This window comes from Columba livia, chromosome 10 (genome assembly GCF_036013475.1).
Source record: "Columba livia isolate bColLiv1 breed racing homer chromosome 10, bColLiv1.pat.W.v2, whole genome shotgun sequence".
NCBI classification, from domain to species: Eukaryota; Metazoa; Chordata; class Aves; order Columbiformes; family Columbidae; genus Columba; species Columba livia.
Genome location: NC_088611.1, coordinates 5,926,089 through 5,945,291, shown reverse-complemented (window position 1 = coordinate 5,945,291; position 19,203 = coordinate 5,926,089). Strand labels below are relative to the sequence as shown.

The window sequence follows — 19,203 nt, the reverse complement described above, 5'->3', positions numbered from 1 at the left end:
AGCACAGAGTTTCCTCAAAAGGCCAACACCTGCAGCCATGGCTCAGGACAGCCTAGCGAAGGAGAACATCGCATCTCAGTGGCCATTAACTATTTGCAAATAAATGCATACTTTTGGTTTCAATTAGCAGGTAACAGGTGACATCTTTTGCATGCAAGAACTCTGTATAGATGTTGGCACATCAATTCAGAGGTGGCAGGGAGCTTAGGATCCACCTTGACCTGACAGTACACATGCAAGTTAATAAAAACGTATGAAGAACCTATGTTTTCCCCCTGTGATGACATTGTAGACAGTCTGAGCTGTAGGAACAAGCCTTGACAGAGGATCTCCGCAGTGCTTGAACAGCTGGAAATACTTTCCCTACACCAGGTCAGCTCCAATGCAGTCTCCATGTTTGAAGCCCAAACTTAGATAAGCTAGGGATAATTTTAAGATCTTATTTATAATCAGGTCAGGCTTGTTTTACTTTACATTTTATTTGGGCAAAATAGTGACAGCAATAATATAGACAAGATTTAATATCTCCAAAGGAAGAAGTTGCTTGATAAAGCACAAGAAGAAAGGAAACTAAGTTTAGGAGCAGGAACACATTCTGGTTTTACAGGAATTAAGAGTCACACAACACCTCTTATCTGGGTGAATTATGTTTCACAAGGGATCACAGGAAAATGTTCTTCAGCTTTGATTCAAGTTGTCCACATATCCCCAGCTCCAGACTTCAAGTTTAATCCAGTCCCAAATCTCAAGCAACACATCAGCACTCTTCTGTGATTTTGTGTGGGGAAAACACAATTGTCTCTATTTTCTGCAACAATAAGATTCTTCACCCTTGATTTGTCTCCACAATAGTATAAAAAGTGTCAGCGGAACATGGTGTGAATTACAGCTTTGACAAGGGCCTGTGTCTTGTGAGTTGCGTGTAGTATTTCCAATAAAGCTCCTCTGGGGCTACAGCATGCAAACACAACAGGGGCTGCTGTGTCACCCAAATCCCTTCATTTGGGAAAAAATCAAGAGAGCAGAAGCTCCCAGTATCACCACAGTGAGCCCACCTTGCCCTTCAGTGAGAAATGGGGATCTCCAAAAGGTCACTGGCATCTCCCTGCCATCCCCAGAACACCCCTTACGTGCTGCCCTTTGAGACGCATAGTGCTTGCGGGAAGATTGTGCTGTAAATCTCCAAAGGTTAAAAAGAGCTTGCAACGGCCAATATCTGCAATCATAGGTGAAGTCAGGAGCCTCACAGATGAGGGGAAAAATACATTTTGTTTGCCAGCAGCTTGAGACAACCTGAGCAAGGAAAGAGTGAGGAGCAAAGAGATTTAGTACAAAACAATGCTGAATTAAGAGTACACATCACAGGTGAGAACAGGTTTCTTGCACTGCAAGCCCCTGCAGATCTCTTTGGGAGAGCCAGTGCCCTCCGTACAGCTGTCTCCATCCCCCTGAGACAGCAGCGACCAGCAGAAGCTGCCACACACTTGCCTCTGTGCATTCACCTGCCCTTCGGTAGAAGAAGCGCAGCTGCCATCAGGAACACCAGGCGAGTGGGGTGACCTGGCAGTGCCTCTCCAAGGAAACTTCTGCTCCCTCCCTTGAGACAGCTGCTCCAGGGCAAACTGCACCACTTTGCTTAGCTGGGGCTGGTCTCCCATGGGACAGTGCTGTAGCAATTCAGTTTACACCGCAGTCTTACCAGTGAGAAGGCTTTGCCTCACAGGTGGCCTCTTGACACAGAATCATAGAATCATTTTGGTTGGAACAGACCCTTAAGATCATTGAGTCCAACCACAACCTAAATCTAGCACTAAGCCATGTCTCTAAGAGCCTCACGGCACATCCCCTTCCCAGGGGCTGCTCCCCACTCCCCATCCCTCCTTTACCACCCCTGCTTTCTCAGCATTTTCTTCCCCTTGTCACAAAACTTGCTTATTTAACCCAAGCATTTTTCTTCCCTTTGTCTGGCTCCTGTTCTCAGAGGAGCCATTTCTTCCTGTCTGTTGCTGATTGCTATTGTTTCTTCTTTGTAAATGCATCTGTCATGATCTTTGCTTCCAAGGAGCAATCAAGAGTTCCTCATATTTTTCAGGGAACCTGTTTAGCAAGGATTCTGAAAAAGAGTAGTTTCTCTCTTGTCCTGTGAGGCTGCAAGCCCTACAGTACATGGCAGATTGTTGATTCCAGCAGAAAACACTAGAAGTACTAGAAGCTTAAAAAGCAAACAAGAAGTAAAACCCCCAAATCCCCAAACATCCTTTCCTGAGGCTGGATAGAAGCTCTTGCCTGGCCAGTCTGCTGAATAAAGATCTACATCATATCCCATGGCTGGAATGCTTACTAATCCTGCAAGTAATGAGCTGGTGAGAACCTATTTACCACACTGGAGATTGGAAGGAAGGCACAGCTTTGATGTATGGTGTCACCTTGCCCAGCGGTCAGACAGGATAACCCCGAAGCCACAAGCTCTTGTTTTGCTGTGCTACTAGTTGAGGAAGTGTTTCACACCAAGATGAGTCTTTCCAAAGAATCATCCGTCCATAAAGACCTCTGCAGGGTCAGGAAACAGCAAGAGCTGGCAGCCAAGGAGGATAACTCAGGCAGCAGGGCAGGGCTCGCCAGCCAGGGCCTTGTCCCACAGGACACAAGTGAGACCAGCAGCCAGCCCTGGGGACAACAGCCAAGGTCAACCAAGATTCCAGACCATTCGTGGTGATAAGGCAGGTCAGGCCAGGAAGTCAAACCGCAGGTCAGAGTCAGCTCCAATGACAGTAACCAGGGTCAGGCACAGGCCAGTGGTCACCAGGCCGGTCCAACGTCAAGCTGGGAAGTCAGTCCATGGGTCAGGGTCCCTGACTGAGGTCCATGGCCAGGCACGGTCAAGGCTGTATGGAGTGGAAGACACGTACACCTACACCACAGCTCCAGGAGCAATTGAGGGTCATGAACTGAGCTTAAACTGAGCCCCTGTGTCCACAGGCAGGGGAGTGGGTGGAGGTCCCTCAGCAGACTTGTCAGGGCAATTCAGTCCTAATAGACACACTCAGGGCCCTGACACTTCCACTCTGCAGCCCTGGCCACTATCACAACCAGCCACTGAGAGAGATGCCCACAGATGCCCTGCCTTCTCAGTACAAATGCTTATACCAGGTAACTGGGGGTCACCTGCCCAGAGTTTACAGATGGATTTTGCCACTGCCCCCCTGAGGTGCAAATTCCAGAGTCTTCACAATAGACACAAAGGCTCCTTGTCCTCCCCCCTCAGAAAGAAGAGGGATGGTACTCCATGGTACAGAGCAGCTTGTCTTCATCAAAAGAAGACGCAGCAATAACCAGGAACTGCTTTTCCTCCCCACATGCTGATGTGCCTTGGGGCAGAGAAAAGCAGTTGCAGGAGCAGCATGGTTCCTCCCAGGCCATCAGTACAGCAGCACGAGGGCAAAAGCAAACAAAGATGCAGGAAGCGATTATACATTCAGATAACAGAGCTGCAAAGCTGAGTAAGCTATTGGTTATTTGAGTTCATCACTAAGCGTGGGGCTTTCATTAGAAACAAACAACCTAAACCAAACAGCACAACAGTTGCAGTTGTTCATATCAGCAAGGGAAGCTAAATAACCTCCTCCAATGGATACTGCAAAAGCAGAACATGCAGGATAAAAGTGACAGCAGCAGTAGAGAGGTTGGAAATTGGCCAAGACACAATTGCCCCCTCGCCTTATATTTCAGGAGGAGAAATTCAGTGTTTCAGGAGCATCATGGGATGCTTCTTTCGGGGTGGTATTTAACTTGGTCTTCAGATGCCAGCCAAGAACACACTCCGCAATAACTGGCGATGTCCAGTAATCAAAACCAGAAAAAGCTTTCCATTTTGTTGCCGAGTTTTATCCCTGCCATGGTACTCTTTGACCGTGTCAGAACATACAAGCTTACATTCAGAAAGATTTAATGAAAAGCATGCAACGGCCAGAGATCCTGCTGCCAGGGGAGGAGGGGAAGAGTCAGAAAGAGAGGAAAAATGTATCAAATAGCTTATAAAAAAAGAAGCATGTGTACTTCCCAGCAGAGGATACAGTCTTTTAAGCCATCCCACTTGGGGGAGCTTCCCCTAACTCTGACACTTCCTTGACAGCAAAAGATAAACAGATCATGAGGCCAGTATAAGGGCTGTGCAGCTGCACAAGTCCCTTAGAAGTTTCCTTTTGTATTGCCTTGGATTGCTCTCCAAGCTCGGAGGGAAGGTTGAGTTGCAGTCACCTGCTCCCTCACTCCCCATGTACACAGAACCGGCTATAAAAGCATACTCTAGCCATCAGAAAGGGAGAGGCAGGTTCTGCCAGGTACAAAATCTATGAAGTTGGTATTTTTAAAGTGAAAAATAAAGGAAAAAGTCCTGCAGTTTTGCTTTCAGAAAAACAGTTCTGGGAATATCCATTTCCCTGACACAAGGTCCATGTCGACACAACATTCAGCGGTCCCTCAAAACTCCCTTTGGGGAGCTGTCAGACCTGCTGATACCAATACCTGGAAGAAGAGAGCCTGGCTTCCCTTTCCGGGAAAACCAACAGCCAGCCTTGCTCCTTTGGGTTGGTTGTGCTCAAGAGCAGAAGAGCAATGTCACTTGCCCACAACTTCCAGCTCAGAGCTTCTTTTTCACCACCAGTTCCTACTCCAACCCAGTCCAGCTTGTGCAGATTCTTGCCCAGCTCTCCCAACCACCTCTCAGTTTGTAGCTAGATGAAACTTTCCAAGAAAATACAGCTTGCAGAACATAATGTTTCCAAAGTCCCACTTCACGCAGACCTCCCCTTTCTCCTCTGTCCCCTCTGGTGCCTGGCAGCCTCACCCCTCCTCAGCAGCCCTCATACCTCAGGGGATACCTCCCTGTACCAGCTGAGTCCTTCTCATTCACTGCTTGTGTGGGCAGAGAGGGCATTAAGGAAACCATCAGTGAGACTGCAGACAATTTAAAAATAGACAGGAAACAATTTCTAAGGAGACTCGCCATCTCCGGGATGTTCTAGGAAGCTGTAGTTGTGCTGATGCTGCTCTTAGGGGACTAAAAAACTTCACAATATTGTCTCCAGGCTTAACTGTCTCAGAACTCTTACAGAAGCTGTATGGGTCCAAACCAAGGGCCCGCCTTGCCCACTACTGTCTCCAACAAAAACTATGAGTGGACACGTAGGAAAGAGTAAGAACAGGCCAAAAATATATTGTACTTCCCTCCCCAAACTCAAATTATTTACTTAGCCTTCAATTATTTTCAGCTGAAGACACTTCTTTTTTTTTTTCCTTAGATGGTTTGTCTATTTAGTAAATCCCTAACAAATCTTGCTTTCCAACACTATTGTCTTCCTTTGAATGCAAGCATACACTTTGCACCCACAGCACCCTTCGATGAGAAGTTCTCCAGGTCTATTACTTGGCACATCCAGACCCACCTCCCTTCTTTTGTTTGAAATCTGACCCCACTGCTCACATTCATTGGCCCCCAGTTCTCCCATGGGAAAAGGCAGGAACAGTCAGTCCCTATCCACTCTCTTCAGGCAACTCCAGATTTTGTAATCTCTGTCGCATTCCTTCCAAAATCACCCTTTTTCCCACCTGAAGTACCCCAGAGTGCCCCACTGCTCCTTCTATGGAAGCTTCCAAGATCACCCACAGCAGGATGAGAGCTAGAGGTCCCTTGCCAATATCACACCAAAATTCACTATTGGGGTGGGAAAGCACCATATTCCCCTAGTCTGACTTAGCCCTGTTTCTCCAGAAGTGAATTTGACTTGTCCTTTCATAAGGCTTTTACAAAAAGGAGAGAAAACACAGATAAATGTTCCCCTTTCACAAACACTTTTCCTCCATTTGAAATGAAAGGAAGCACTTCGAAAGCAAAACTAATGCTCTTCTAAAATCACAAAGATCTCCTTCTCAGAAAAGCAAAATGAAAGATCGTGACTCAGACATGAGGCTGTAACATCCTCATCCTGTTACTCAAGCCTTTGACCTCCAGCGTTTCCCCATTTCTCTATGAGGGTGTCATAGGTGTAGTTGATCTTGCAAGCTGTTGTATTGATCTCAGAGATCCTTAGCACTTTTCAAATACCATTTGGTCAACCCAACAGTGTGCATCAGCAGCACCTTGGAATTTGAAAGTTTGACCTTGCGGTTGCACTTTCTTTTACACAGAAGAGATTTGAGAGAGTGGGGAGGAGAAGCAGGACAATGACTGGGTGGAGAAGGTGTTGTGTTTACAGAATACAGCTCGACAGCAGCATCCATCGCAACCTCCACAGCAATCCACAGGCTTCAGGGACCCCCCAGCTCCAGGGCAGACCAGTGAGGTTTCCTGACTAATGTCAGGTAAGGGAAGATACTTCTCCTACACAGATCCACGCAGTTAAGTGGAGATGTGTTTTATCACCCCCTGGTTAGCCTGGAGCAGTTCACTGGTTGTTGAGAGGATCAACACATCCATAGTGCTGCAATGCTTTGATATTAGATTATAACACTGACATCACCCTTAAGTTCAGCAAGTCAAAGGAAACGGTTGAAGGTTTTTTTATTTACTAAGCCCAAAATAGGTAACAGGATTAGACACATATAAAATCAAATTTTAAAAACTACAGATGAGCATTTGGAGTAATTGTGAAGGTTTCTCACAGTAAGTATCTAGCAAACAAAAACTCAATTAGGAAACCAGTCTTAATACAGTCCTTCACTGTAAGGCTTTGCTTGTGACATATGGAGTTCCAGGAGGCCCAGGCTCCCTTTCACAGCCTAAAGCCATCCAAGCATCACAGGGATTCAAAACAACTAATTTCCCAAACCTCAGGTCACATCAAGAAAATGTTTGGACCTTCCAGTCACTAGATCAGCCCATGTCCTACCTCCTTCAAAACTGTCAGCACCCCTTGCACAGTTATCCCTGGCCTGGGCAGCACGTGCACTGAGGTCACCGCTGCCCAGGGCCTGGGCTGAAGTTCTCTTTGGTCTCTTGCCATGACCATTCTCTCCCATCTGGTAGCGCAGCTCCCAGCGGGTGCCTCTTTCAGCAACAGCCAGCTCATCCCCCAGCTCTTAATCCCCAGACTGGTCTGGAGACACAAATTCACACAGCCCTAGGATGACAACCAAGGCTGAAAGTCAGTGAGAAAGCTCTCAAGATGAAAGCCTTTGCAGCTGGGAGGAAATCACATTCTGGCATATGATGGTGTTGGAGTTTTATTTTAAAATAAAATAAATTTAAAAAAAAAAAAAAAAAGGCAAACAAGAAAGCAGAAAAGAAGCAAGAGTGGAAGGAGAAACTTCTGACCATACTGCCACCAAAAGAAATGCTCAGCAAGTCACGACCTCAGCATGAAGCCTCTTCATAGACCAACCTCTGTTTCACATCTGGGTATAAACCACCAGTCCACATTATACAGACATATCAAGGCGTTTAAGGAACAGAGCTTACAACCAGTTTTGATTGCCAACCACCAGCTCAGAGTAAGATGTTACGAAAACAGCGTTAAGAAAATGGAAAAAGGGATTGTTGCAGAACAGTAATATTTATTCTAAAGAATACCAACTACCTTTAAAACTAATATTTTTAGATTTCTAGAGTCTTAGGGGGGCAGCAGAAATGTTCATATTGGTCACCTGCATAAAAATGTTCTTGAATTTCATCTGATATTCCAAATTTCTTCTGGCTGAGATAGCAAGACTCAGTTTCTTCAGTGGCTTCAAGAGACAGAAGAAACACTGTATACCTTGGTAACTGGTGCCAACAGTTAAATAGTCACTGTTAAAACCATGTACCTTGTTTCTAGCTTACATTTATATAACTTTAATTTCTAGCTGCTAGCTCACATTACGCTTCCATCTGTTTTTCATCCATACACAGGCATCACTTTACCCAATGAAATTCACCCCTGCATTTAGGCTGACACCGCAAATGATACTCAACAGTTTTTGCCAGGAAGAAACGAATGCTGCATCCTGCTGCCTGTGTAAGGGTGCCATAAGAATTCAGACAATCACGTCTAGAAGTATCATTTGCTTTGTAATTAAGGCTTGCTCATAGCAATAAAGCCTCAGCTCAGGACAAGCAACTTCCCCCCAGAACCCTGCTTCTGGAGCTTACTGGAATGGTGGCCTGGAACAGCCAGCCAGCAAGGCTGGTGGCAGTTGACTACTTTTAACATTGTTCTTGAATTACATCAACCAACGTTATGAATATAAGGGAGTGCAATAAAAGACAGCAAGTGCCATCAAAATTGCAGAGAAACAATTTTGTAACTGTTCCCCACGGGCAGACATATGCAGGCAGGATGAGGACACATACCCTCAGCAAATCCGCACTACATGGTTGTGCTGCCATCCATGACTCTGAACTTGCTGCTTACTGCTGCGTTTGAGAAACATAGGCAGATTTACCCCTTACCCAAGAATGTGGGCCAAGCTTGAACAGTGACTGAAAGGTCTCTTGTCCCATGACACGGGCTTTCTGGAGGCTGAAGCAGGGTACAACAGATCCAGCTGGGACCAACTTGGTAACTGAGAAATTTGAGAATGTAAGTTAGAGTCCCATGGGCCTTGCAAAGGCATAAAGGGGCAGAAAAGGATAACCTGTATCTCTCTGTGAACTGTGGCACCATGGTCTGTCTCCAGGACACAGCCTCAACACAAGCCATGTTGGCAAGATGAGGCTTGGCAAAGATGCCAAGAGCTGAGATCAGGAGTTTCCCCACTCCAGAACAATGGGGAAACAAGAGCAAAGGGGAACCAGCCCACGATGTTTAACTGTGCTGTTAGATCAAACAAATGTGTTTTCCTTATGTCTCTTGTCAAGATCTAGAGGATTTTTTTTTTCCATAAGATAACTGACAGTGGGACCTGTATGTCAGCAATAGGGAGCAGATCTCTCTACTTTCCTGTGACAATTAATCTCTTCCAAATGACATTCTCTCTTTTTAACGCCAGGTACTTCTCAGTGCCGAAGAAGTTCCAGACAGGACCAGCGCTTGGACAACTGGGACCCCCCATCCCTGCCCTGGAGCAAGGACAAAGCCAGTCCTCCAGGTAGACTGCGTCACAGCCTAGGAAAATTCCTGCTTTCTGCTGTTCCTGAGGCACACACACATCTGCCAGACCCAGCTGCAAAAGTGAGCAAACCCGCTCTAGTTGGGGCTTGGAATCAGCAGGCACAGGAAAAAGGCTGGAACTTGACTCCAAAGCTCCAGTGTTGATTTGGCCCAAATGTTCCACTTTTATGCCTCAAGACTTTTCTACCTCCTCACCCACACAGCCCTCTCAGCCTTGCGATCACCAAGCAGTATTCAACAACCTATCTAAATAAGCACCTCGTGTTTCCTAGCCGACCAGGATGGAAAACCTGTCTGACGGCCCAAGCTCCTGCAGGAAGCGTGATGAGGTGCTAAGAAAATAATTCTGCTTACAAATTCTTCGGGCTGAAACAGCTGCTTTTGTAGCTGGATGGGGTTTTTGGCTGGAAGTCAGCTCTCCCTCCAAGTCGTCTCTACAAGACACTCCATTTACTTCCTGTTCCCTAGTGAGTCCCTGCAGGAGAGCAAAGAAGCTGGGATTAAACGTATATAGCAGAGTCCAGCCAAGACACACAATCCAAATTCCCAGACAAAGTACAAGACAAATATAAGCATCACAGAGGAACAAACATAATATAGGCTTAAATCTAGTGTGAGCCCTCTGTAAATGTGATCTGAGCTGCAGGCTGCACCTTTCAGCCTGGCATACTCCATAAAAGCAAGGTCTGCAGCACAGCAGATCTCAGGAAGAGCAACATAAGGCACCAGGGATTTAGAAAGAGGCTTTAGGGACTCAACATCACCTTGAATGACACTAAACCACTACCTTCAAATGGCAGTTGGTGCACAAATGTAAAATAAACCAGTTCTCTGAGTCCCAACCCAATTCCACACAACTGGAGCTACAAGGCTCCAGCGTTTTAGTTGGGAAGGGAGGAAACAAAGAAACCTGTCTGAACTGCCTGAGATAGGCATCCAGAGCACTCGATGTCTGAGTGACACCATCACTGCACCTCCAGCTGTACTACCTGCCATAGGTGAGCCAACACTGGATTAAAGAGGGAATAAAGGAGCGAAACAACATTGCCCAGCACAGTCAGATGGCTGGTGTTATATTAGTAGTTTTCCCAAAATAGTTCTCTGGGGTCCCAGCGCAATACTCCATACACTAAATTGCTTTCATAAGATTGACAAATCTAAAGGCTGCCTTCCACCTGTGAAGGATTTAACATAATAGCCACTAGTAAAACCCTCAAGTGTGAAAACCTCAAGTATTTAAGTAGACCGTGGTCTTCACAGATTCGTCCTCTGCTCAGGAGGAGCCTGGAACTTCAGTTACAGTGCAGCCACAGCACGTCCCTCTCAGCACGGGGGAAATCCCACCAAATCCACTGTGTTGTCAGCCCAGCAGGAAGCCAAAATCTCACAGGAAGGGCTATTCTAGAGACATTTCCAGGACAGTTTTGTCCATCAGAGACAGTTTCGGACCAAAGCCAAGGCAGAGCTGGTCAGCACCTCCAAGAAAATGGCTCTAAGTGGAAAATCTCCTCCAAAATGGCAGAAAAAATAGAAGAGAGATACTTTTCTGAAGTTTCAACTACTGATGAAACCAATGGGAAGCTTTTCTCTCTCCCTAAAATGTTGTATTTCTTTTGGCAGCAGGGAAAAAAAGAATCCTCTCCATCATACATGCATATTTCCCCACTAATGAAGTGACAGAGTTTGCAAAAACATAAAAGGAAAAAATAAACCTGTCAGAGTTGTGATTTTTAACAAAGTAATTTTAGTATTCGCTTCAAATAGGGAATATCGACGCAATCAACTCCACTTGAAATAGTTGACACTTCCTCAGGAAACAGCCACAGTGCCACAAGGACATTTTCTGTCATGTTGAGGGGGATAGTGATGTCTAGACAGCAGCTCAAACAAACTCTAATCATATGCTTCGCTGAACTGACGTCTCAGTGAGGAAATGCTAAAGGAAGCCCAGACGAGAGCATTTCCCATGCGACAGTGAATCAAGACCTTCCTCTCTCCTGTGACTCAGTGTCACAGGAGGCAAATTGCAGATGACTTCTGGCTTGCTGAAGAGCAGACTGGCTCCTCCAGATGTGTGCACAGACATGGAACAGAACCAGGACCGGACACCTGCTGGGGAGGCCCCATGTTACAGCTGCTTCTGTTTCACAGCCTGGCCAGCATTGGTTGTTCTGAGGTGTCAAAGGGGTAGCAAGCACCTCTGGCCTGTGCTTCATGCACCAAAAGTAGAAGAGAACAAGAAAGAACAAATCAAAAGACTCAGAGCAAAGAAAGAGCTAAGGGCTGGGAAGAGAAACACCTTCTGGGTCACAAAGAACAAGCAAAGCACACACAAAACATGTGGTTACCCGCTGCAGAAAATGCAGCATGATCATCTCATTTCATGCAATGCACAGAGCCCTTGAGAAAACGCAGCTTTTCTGCCACTCCATCCTGTCTCTAAGACTTTCTTTCGTGCCTGCGGCTCTCCTTAGCCTCATGACTCTGATTCTTTCCACTCAGATCTCCTCTTTGTCCATGCACCGAGGAGAAACACTGCTAAAGAGCAAAACAGTTCCTGTGCTTCTGAGAAGTCTACATTCCTCTCTAGTCACTAAAACACCCCAAACCAACAAGAAATGTTGGCTTCATGAAAGAAAACGAGATAAAAAAGCAGATGGTTTCTAAAGCCAACCAGGTATTAGAAAGTAAAGTCACTGCATTCACATATAGCATAAAGCCTTTGGTCCAGCGAGACCACATCAGACTTCACGAGTATTACTAACAGCTTCTGCATGGGTTCACTGCCCATGCCCATTCAGCAAAGGGTACCCACCACTAAGAGAATGTGTGTCGCCTTCTTGCTTACTTATTTGGAGCTCTTGTGTGGAAGCTCAAACCCAGAATACCAAGAGCAGCTATTTCCAAATACTTCTTACGTAGTTATTCATACACTTGCAATATTCTATGAGCATTTGTTATTGCCGATTATCTTAGCGAGCACTGTTTGCAAAGCAGAGGTGAAGGAATGGTGCAAAGACAAGCAGTTCACATCCCATCTTTAAACAGGCGCCACTGTAGTGTAGCAGGGCTGAAGCTATAGCCAGCCTCTTCCTAGAAGCTTCCAGGGACAGGCACCACGAGGTCCCCAGGCGATCTACCCACTTCTTCCTAATCCTTAACTACTTTACAAAGCCCTCCCCCTCCAAAGTTTCATGCTGGATCAGCTATAACAGCCTGCCTGAAAGCAGGGAGATATGATGAAACGACAGAAAGAAAAAAATGCATGCAAGGTAACCCTGCAATTTCCATCCACCTCACACAGCCTGAAGAACAGGAGGTGAAACCCAAGCTCCAATAAGAGCTACAGGAGTCTGGCAATGGCTTTAAGAGCTCAGGTGCTGTGCTGAGGAGGTGCTGCAATCTCAACCCCAGGATGCAGAGAGCACAAACTGCATTAAACTATCCAGACTGAAGCCCACTCCTTGTCCGTGATGGAAAATAAACCCATGAAGGACTGTAAGTTAAATGTTAACCAATCCTTACTGCAGGGCCAGCTTCTGTGAGCAGCAACACACACTAGACGCTCCTTGTTTTCCTCTCCTTCACTTTTGGAGTCCCCTTCCAGCTGTGAGCTACCCACCTGTTTGTGTGCTTTCACACAAAGGTTCAGCAGTGGCAAACAGTGCCACGTGGATCACACTGGAAAGCACAATCTCTACTTCTTCATTCACCATGAAGAACTGTTGCAAATTGCAGAAATTAACAGATCCCAGGGATCCGCCTGTGAAGAGAAGCAGCAGCACCAGGACTGAATAAACCAGAGCAGATGGCTTAATCTAACAGCTGTCAGAAGGGCCAACCTTGATTCCACTCTGTACACTGATGTTTCTGGCCATTCCATGAGCCAACTCAGTTCACTGAACTGGCAGAAAAATAACGGAACAAAAAACCACTATGACAATGACAAGCTCGGCCATCTTCTCTGGCTGCATATGCTGAGTGCATGTTAGACTATTGCAATGATGTGCCAAACGCAGATATTTTGAGCTGAAGGAGCACTAGACACTTTTTCTCTTGAGAAACTCATTTTCTGCACAGTGAACTGACTTTGCTGGGCCCGTGTACCATTAGCCCACCAAAAGGACATGGGACAGTCAATGATTCTCTGCAGCTTTTCACAGTGTTCCCGTTATCTAACATTTTTTTTCTCTTTAGAACAATCCCTATCTATCTGTGCATGCCTAGCCTGAGAGGATCCTATCTCTGATGGGAGTGCTTTGCACGTCACGACAAACAGCAGCAGCAAAAGCCCTGCCGTCCACTGAAAAGCCCCATCTCCACGTCAAAGTGGTCACTCCTACCTCACTGCCGGACGAAGACATTCTCTGCCTCCCACATGAGATAAGCAGCAGGATCTGTGCGAGTCACGCTTCCTGCAAGACAAAGCAGCAGCAGGTAAGGCCAGTGCACGCTCCTTACAAGGAAGCGTCTAACACTCCCTCACTCACACACGGGGAACAACCGCAGCCTCCCTAAAGGGTGGGGGAGAGATAGTAGTGTGAGGCAGCACCAGGAGATAACAGAGAAAACCAAGAAATACATGGAGTCGTGATGTTATTTGGGCTTGAGTTCCTAGAAAAGATTTTTCTTCTGGTCTGCAGCAGCATGAAACATCCTACAGCAGCATTTCTAATACACCACAGAGCCATTAACAACGCTTGGAAAGAATTGGCAAAGCCAGACCAGTCTGTTTCCAGCCACACTCTTCTGCGAGGCACCGCTCAACCCTTGGATGTGGCACGGTCAGTCCTATCCGACCATAAGAAACCTGGGTAATTAGCTCAGTTTTACAGAAAACAGTAAATTCACAGAATAAACATATGAAGCTATTCAAATGCTCAAATAATTCTAGCAATAAAAAGCCTGTGGGTTTCAAATCCCCAACTGTTTCAAAGCAGTGATTTTTTACTTAACTTGACGGTTTTAGTTGATGAGGTTACTTGGAGATAATGCCAGTTGAACAAAGGCAAAGTTTGGGGCTAAATCTCTTCTTCCTCATTTGCCATCTCTTCAAGAGGGGATTCCTGCCCTTTCTGCCTTATTTTTCAGTTTGTCCACCAAACTGCTCATCTGTCCTCCCTCTCTCAGCCAGGAGGCTGAAGAGCCCATGAAGATGAGGCCACGGCTTTCAAAGAGCTGGGCCAGTTCAAGTTTTTATCAGCTCCACACAACTGGCGAAAGGAGTTATTAACTCACTTCTAACCTGAGGAGGGGCAAAGCCAACTTTCCCCCAATGAACCTGGCAGATCTTCCAGTAGCAGGAACAGGCAAAGGTTTGTTCATTCCACGGTTACACCAGTTCACACAAGCCATAGCTGATGATTCTAAGAAATCACATTTACTGGTGCAGAGTGAAGGAGTTTGCTACAGTCCCAATGCAAGCAGAGAGGAGATAAGGGAGTCAGAAAACCTACCCAGATGTCCTGGGCAGTAATGGGGTGTCCCAGGGGTTGCTGTATCCAGGCTCCCATGATCACACAGCTCTGTATCCTGACAGTAACAACCCCACCTCGCTCACTCACAACTGTCTCCTCTGGGGGGTCTTGCAGGGGAGGCTTTTCTAACAAGGTCTGCACTTCTGCTGCAACTTGGTGTGAAGAAGTAATTAGATCTCATTTCTTAGCTACTACTTGTTTCCACAAACTTACAAAAAAAGAAAAAAAAGCTGGAAGTTAGTATCTTTAAATTCTCTTCCACACACAGGCAGCAGTGATGCAGGATGTATTTTTTCACAAACCAGACTCAAAAGGACAGTGGGTAGGTGTTTCTACTGACGCACCTGCAAAGGCAACTGAAAGAAGCAATGGAAAGCCACACCAAGCATCAGTCCTCACTCCCAACAGCCCTCCCAAAAGCTTACGCTGAGAGACAGACGTCACACCTCTTAGCCCCCAAAACAGGCCCTACTGCCTCTGACCTCTGGAAGAAAAGCATTTCTGGGGAACAACAAGGATACTGCTAAGTTTTCCTTACAGTTTCATGTTCAAATGAGGAAGGCAGCCCAAGGTTTCTGTGACAGCTGCGAGTCATCACAGTATTACTTCAGCCGTGATGGTTCAATTCCAATGACAGGCTGGTATAGAAGCTAAATAAGGAGACTGAATCAAACCTGTGATGCTCCCGAAAGACATCCAGAAGCTTGATTTAAAAAAGAAGTGTTCTACTCCTTTCCATAGCTATTTTTAATCTAGGGTGGACTGTGTCATCCTGGAACTGAGTCAAATGAAAATTAGAGATTTAATGCACTTCACTCTCCCCCTGCTGCCCCTCTGCTCTGCGTCAGTCATCACTTCTTGGTTTGTAAACGCTTAGTGGGATTTGCACAGGGCCAGGCAAATCAGGCTCCACCATTTACTGCTACACAACGAATATATTCCGGTAACAGGCTGTTCTCCTGCCAATGCCTTCTGTTTTCCAACTCAGTTCATTTTCTTTAGTGACTTTCTTTCAGACAAGTGGATAACCAGAGCCTTGGGTTGACTCCATGCAGACTCTGCCTTTCAGCAGTGCCAGTTATTTGCCAGCAGAAATCCTGCTCGTGTAGGAAGCAGGTACAAAACCTCTCCTCAACACGCCAGACACAGCTTCTTTTTCACCACCAGTCAGCCCACAAAGCACCGACTGCTGCTCTGCCTGGGGCCCTCCCCAGCTGCCTTTCCTGCCAGGCTCCCGGCAGTAGCCAGGGAGACCTGCCCACACCTATGCAGGCTGGGGCCGTGCCTTTGTTTTGGGTGGTGACGCGTGCTGGGGTGGAGGCCACCATTGTTTCAGCTCCCTGATTCCACAAAGGAGCATAAATAATTTCTTACAACTGTAGTAAATGAGGGGTGGAAGTTACACCCAACCTATAACATTATACATTGCTGTTTTTCCTGTTACCTGTCAAAAAGGGGGTTCCTTCCTCTTGTCATAGGAAAGTAGCTGATGTCGCAACATCACCTAGGCAGAAGCCACTAACTTCAAGAGGATTTCTGCCAAACCTGTGGACCATCTTGATGCACAAACCTGCCCTGAGCCAGGTGTAAGAGCTCCTGAGGCTATTCAGATCAGAAATCAGAGGGGCGCTCGTTCTCTCTCTCCCACCTGCAATCGTATCTCCCCTCATAAGGAAGGGATGCAGTGGATAATGCAGCTGCCACCCGTGGCGTTTTAACAAAGCAGTTTGACAGCGCCAACAGAAAAATATAACTCTGCTGTGTAAAGCAAATGCTTTTTCACAAGAATGAAGTGACTCTCATTTAGCCCATGAAAGGTAATTCTTGCCGAGTAGTTGCACAAGAGCCAGGCTGAAATCCTCTTATCTGTCTCAAGAGGTACCCAGCTCTTCAGGTGCTCTCCGACTTGAAGAGTGCGATCACATATCAACTCTTGGCTTCTTCAAGCATCATATGAATAGAGAACAGTAGGAAATATTCCCCTCACCCCCACCTTGTATAGTGTGAAGGTTACACGCAAGAACTAGAATATTACAGCAAGAAGCCCTATTTTGCAGAATGTAATTTTTCATATTCAGTGCAACATTAAACCCATCCTCCCAGAATTCAGTTGTGCCAAGGCTTGTGAGCTTAGAGTGAAATAATCTCCAACAGAAAAGTTTCACTGCCCCAGCAAAAAATGAGGAGTAGTGGAAAATACAAACAAAATGACACAAGTGGTGAAAAGCAAAAAGGAGGTGGTTTAAACACATCCCATCTTGATATGCAATGTTTCAGTAACCAGGGTGACAAAATGGGTTTTCCTTTTAAATAAGGGTGGGCCAGATCCTCGGCTGGAATAAATCAGTGCTGCCCAGCCGAAATCAATGGATTGTTGCTGATTCACAGCAGCTGAGGGTCTGGCATGTGGTTTTCTCTTGACAGTATCACAGTAAGCTAATTCTAAATTAAAATCATGTGGAGATGTTTTGATACAATATTGTCAAATACCAAATATACCAAACCCGAACTGAACTAAAATTAACCTAAAATGAGAGGGAGTAAAGGCAAAGCCTCTCTATTGTAATGTGGACTCAGAGGCTAGAAAGAATCACAGGATCATTTGATGAAATCCCTTGAAGCATTCTCAGTGGCTAATTAGTCTCTTCATTCCAGAAGAGGCTATTGGTGGTGTGAAGGTCTCATGGTTTAACAAATATCCTCACACTCACTAAGAACTGGTCACAATTCCTGAAGGCAAAAGCACCAAGGATGCAAAGAACAGCCAGACAGACTGGCATGAAAGGTGACTGCAAGGGTGATGCTCTCTCACTGGCCCCCAACAGCACAGGTGGCCAAGAGGGGCCTGTGGCCACGTTGGGCTTGAAGCTGCCAAGTCCTGTGCAGCACCCACTGCCAACGCAACTGCTGCAACCAGCTGAGAGAAACTGGAGACGTGGAAGCAACAGCCTGGGAAGCCCTTGAGCATCACAGGAAACAGGCAGGGGAAAGGCACTCCCCACTGCAACCGCCTGCGCAACCCTGTCTCCGTTTAGCCATACGGTGGATGTGAGCAGGACTATTGCAGCCACACAGCAGGTAGGGAGTGATGGCTTCACACAGAGCCTCCCATCTCCCACTCTTCCTTCTCCCAGATCTGTCCTCCCCACTACGGCAGTGACCTATCAGCCTTGCTCTGTCTGCTCATGCCCCAATTCCCCTTGAACCGAAGCAACCCAGCCTCCAGTGAGTGCTCAGCCTCCTTGAGGATCAGCAAGGATGATGCTAATTCCCTGCTGAAGGGGTGGCAGTCTTTGTTATGTTTCAGGCCTGAGAAATCTCGCCAGTGCACGGAGAACCACAGGGCTCCTTCCTAATTGCACAGCAGAGCACCGCATGATTCATGTCAGCAGCTCCTCGGCCCCCTCACCTCAACCCTTGCTGGTGTGACACAACAAATCCGAGTGGAAGTGATTAGCAGGTTGCAACCGCAGCCGCCTGCTCCCCGGCACTATTAATAAATAAGGCGCCATGAATGAGCCGTCGGACAGCAGTCGGGGGCCTGTTGAATCATGCCCTTCTGCATTGCAACATCGGAAGTTGCACTTCAAAACCCATCGCCTGGGTTGCTTACAGATTTCCCAATGAAGGCTGGAGGAGGATGGAGAACCTGGGCTGAGACCATTATAGATACATTTTTAAATTCCCAGGGGAGGTTCAAAAATTAGAACTAGCTCTGGGCCTTTGTTTGTTTGTTTTTCCCTTCTTTCCTCTCCTTCCTTTTGGTCTGATTAACTTTGGTGACTGGCTTGCACAATTTTATCAGGTTGAGCCTGATGAATCATTCATCTTCAGCAAGCAACAGCGAGAGATTGCAGACCAGGCTGGGTCTGTGTTTCAGGAACCAAAAACAGAAAGAAAAAACAAAACAACAACAAAAAAAAAACCACCACAAACCACACCAAGAGAGAGGGAATGGGGGCAGGGAAAAAGAGACGGTGGGCCAACAGCACTCATGATCAGCTTTCTGATGTCTGGTCTCAGACAACTAGCAGCACACGCATTTGTAAGGCTGCCAGACCTCCTAGGAAACCTAAAAGGCTGCTGTTATTTATAAAGCTGGATGTAGCTATTCTACGTGCAAGACTAGCTCATTATATTTATAGGTACCTGTCCCATTCACCCACTTCTGGGCCCTCATTACCATAAATTTACGAGGCTCAAAGGATCTGCCTTCAAACACTAGGATACCTCTCCTTTCTGAGCAGGGCCATTTGCAAGTGTCTATCGCCACTGCAGAGTTCAGCAGCATGTTCATGTAAATATATACCTGAAAGCTTCACATTTCTGTCAATGCACAGGAAGCCAGATTCAAGAATTTGTCTTCCACGTGGAGAGCACCAGATTTTGCATTTCATTTGTAAAAAGCTCCCAGTAAATCTTAACTGCAAAAGTTTGATTTAAAGACGGTTTAAAACTGTCAGCTGGCTTCAGGAGAGAAGATATACAAGTCAGTCCAATTGATTCTGGCAGCCTGGCCTCCCAGCCCCCCTCAATAAGGAAACGCAAAATAAAATCAACCCTCCTAGGTTTTATGCCTGAACTTCAAACAATCCGTGCATAAATCCAAATCAGAGCTTGGCTGGTCAGACATGAAGAGC

The 19,203-nt window shown here is 46.3% G+C and overlaps 1 protein-coding gene across 8 annotated transcripts in view; it reads right to left on the bottom strand.

Moving 5' to 3' along the window:
* The window catches only part of DUSP7 (dual specificity phosphatase 7), a 330,623-nt gene that overhangs the window by 262,767 nt on the left and 48,653 nt on the right, over positions 1-19,203 (bottom strand). For 5 of the 8 annotated variants that reach the window (XR_010475029.1, XR_010475030.1, XR_010475031.1 and 2 more), the window contains one exon: positions 13,430-13,501. The exons of 1 other annotated variant lie outside the window; for it this stretch is intronic. The gene's annotated coding sequence lies outside the window, so the exon portion shown is untranslated. Of the gene's footprint in view, positions 1-12,708; positions 12,850-13,429; positions 13,502-17,724; positions 17,740-19,203 lie in introns of those variants that run through there. 2 more of the 8 variants (XR_010475028.1, XR_010475033.1) reach the window with 2 other exon arrangements.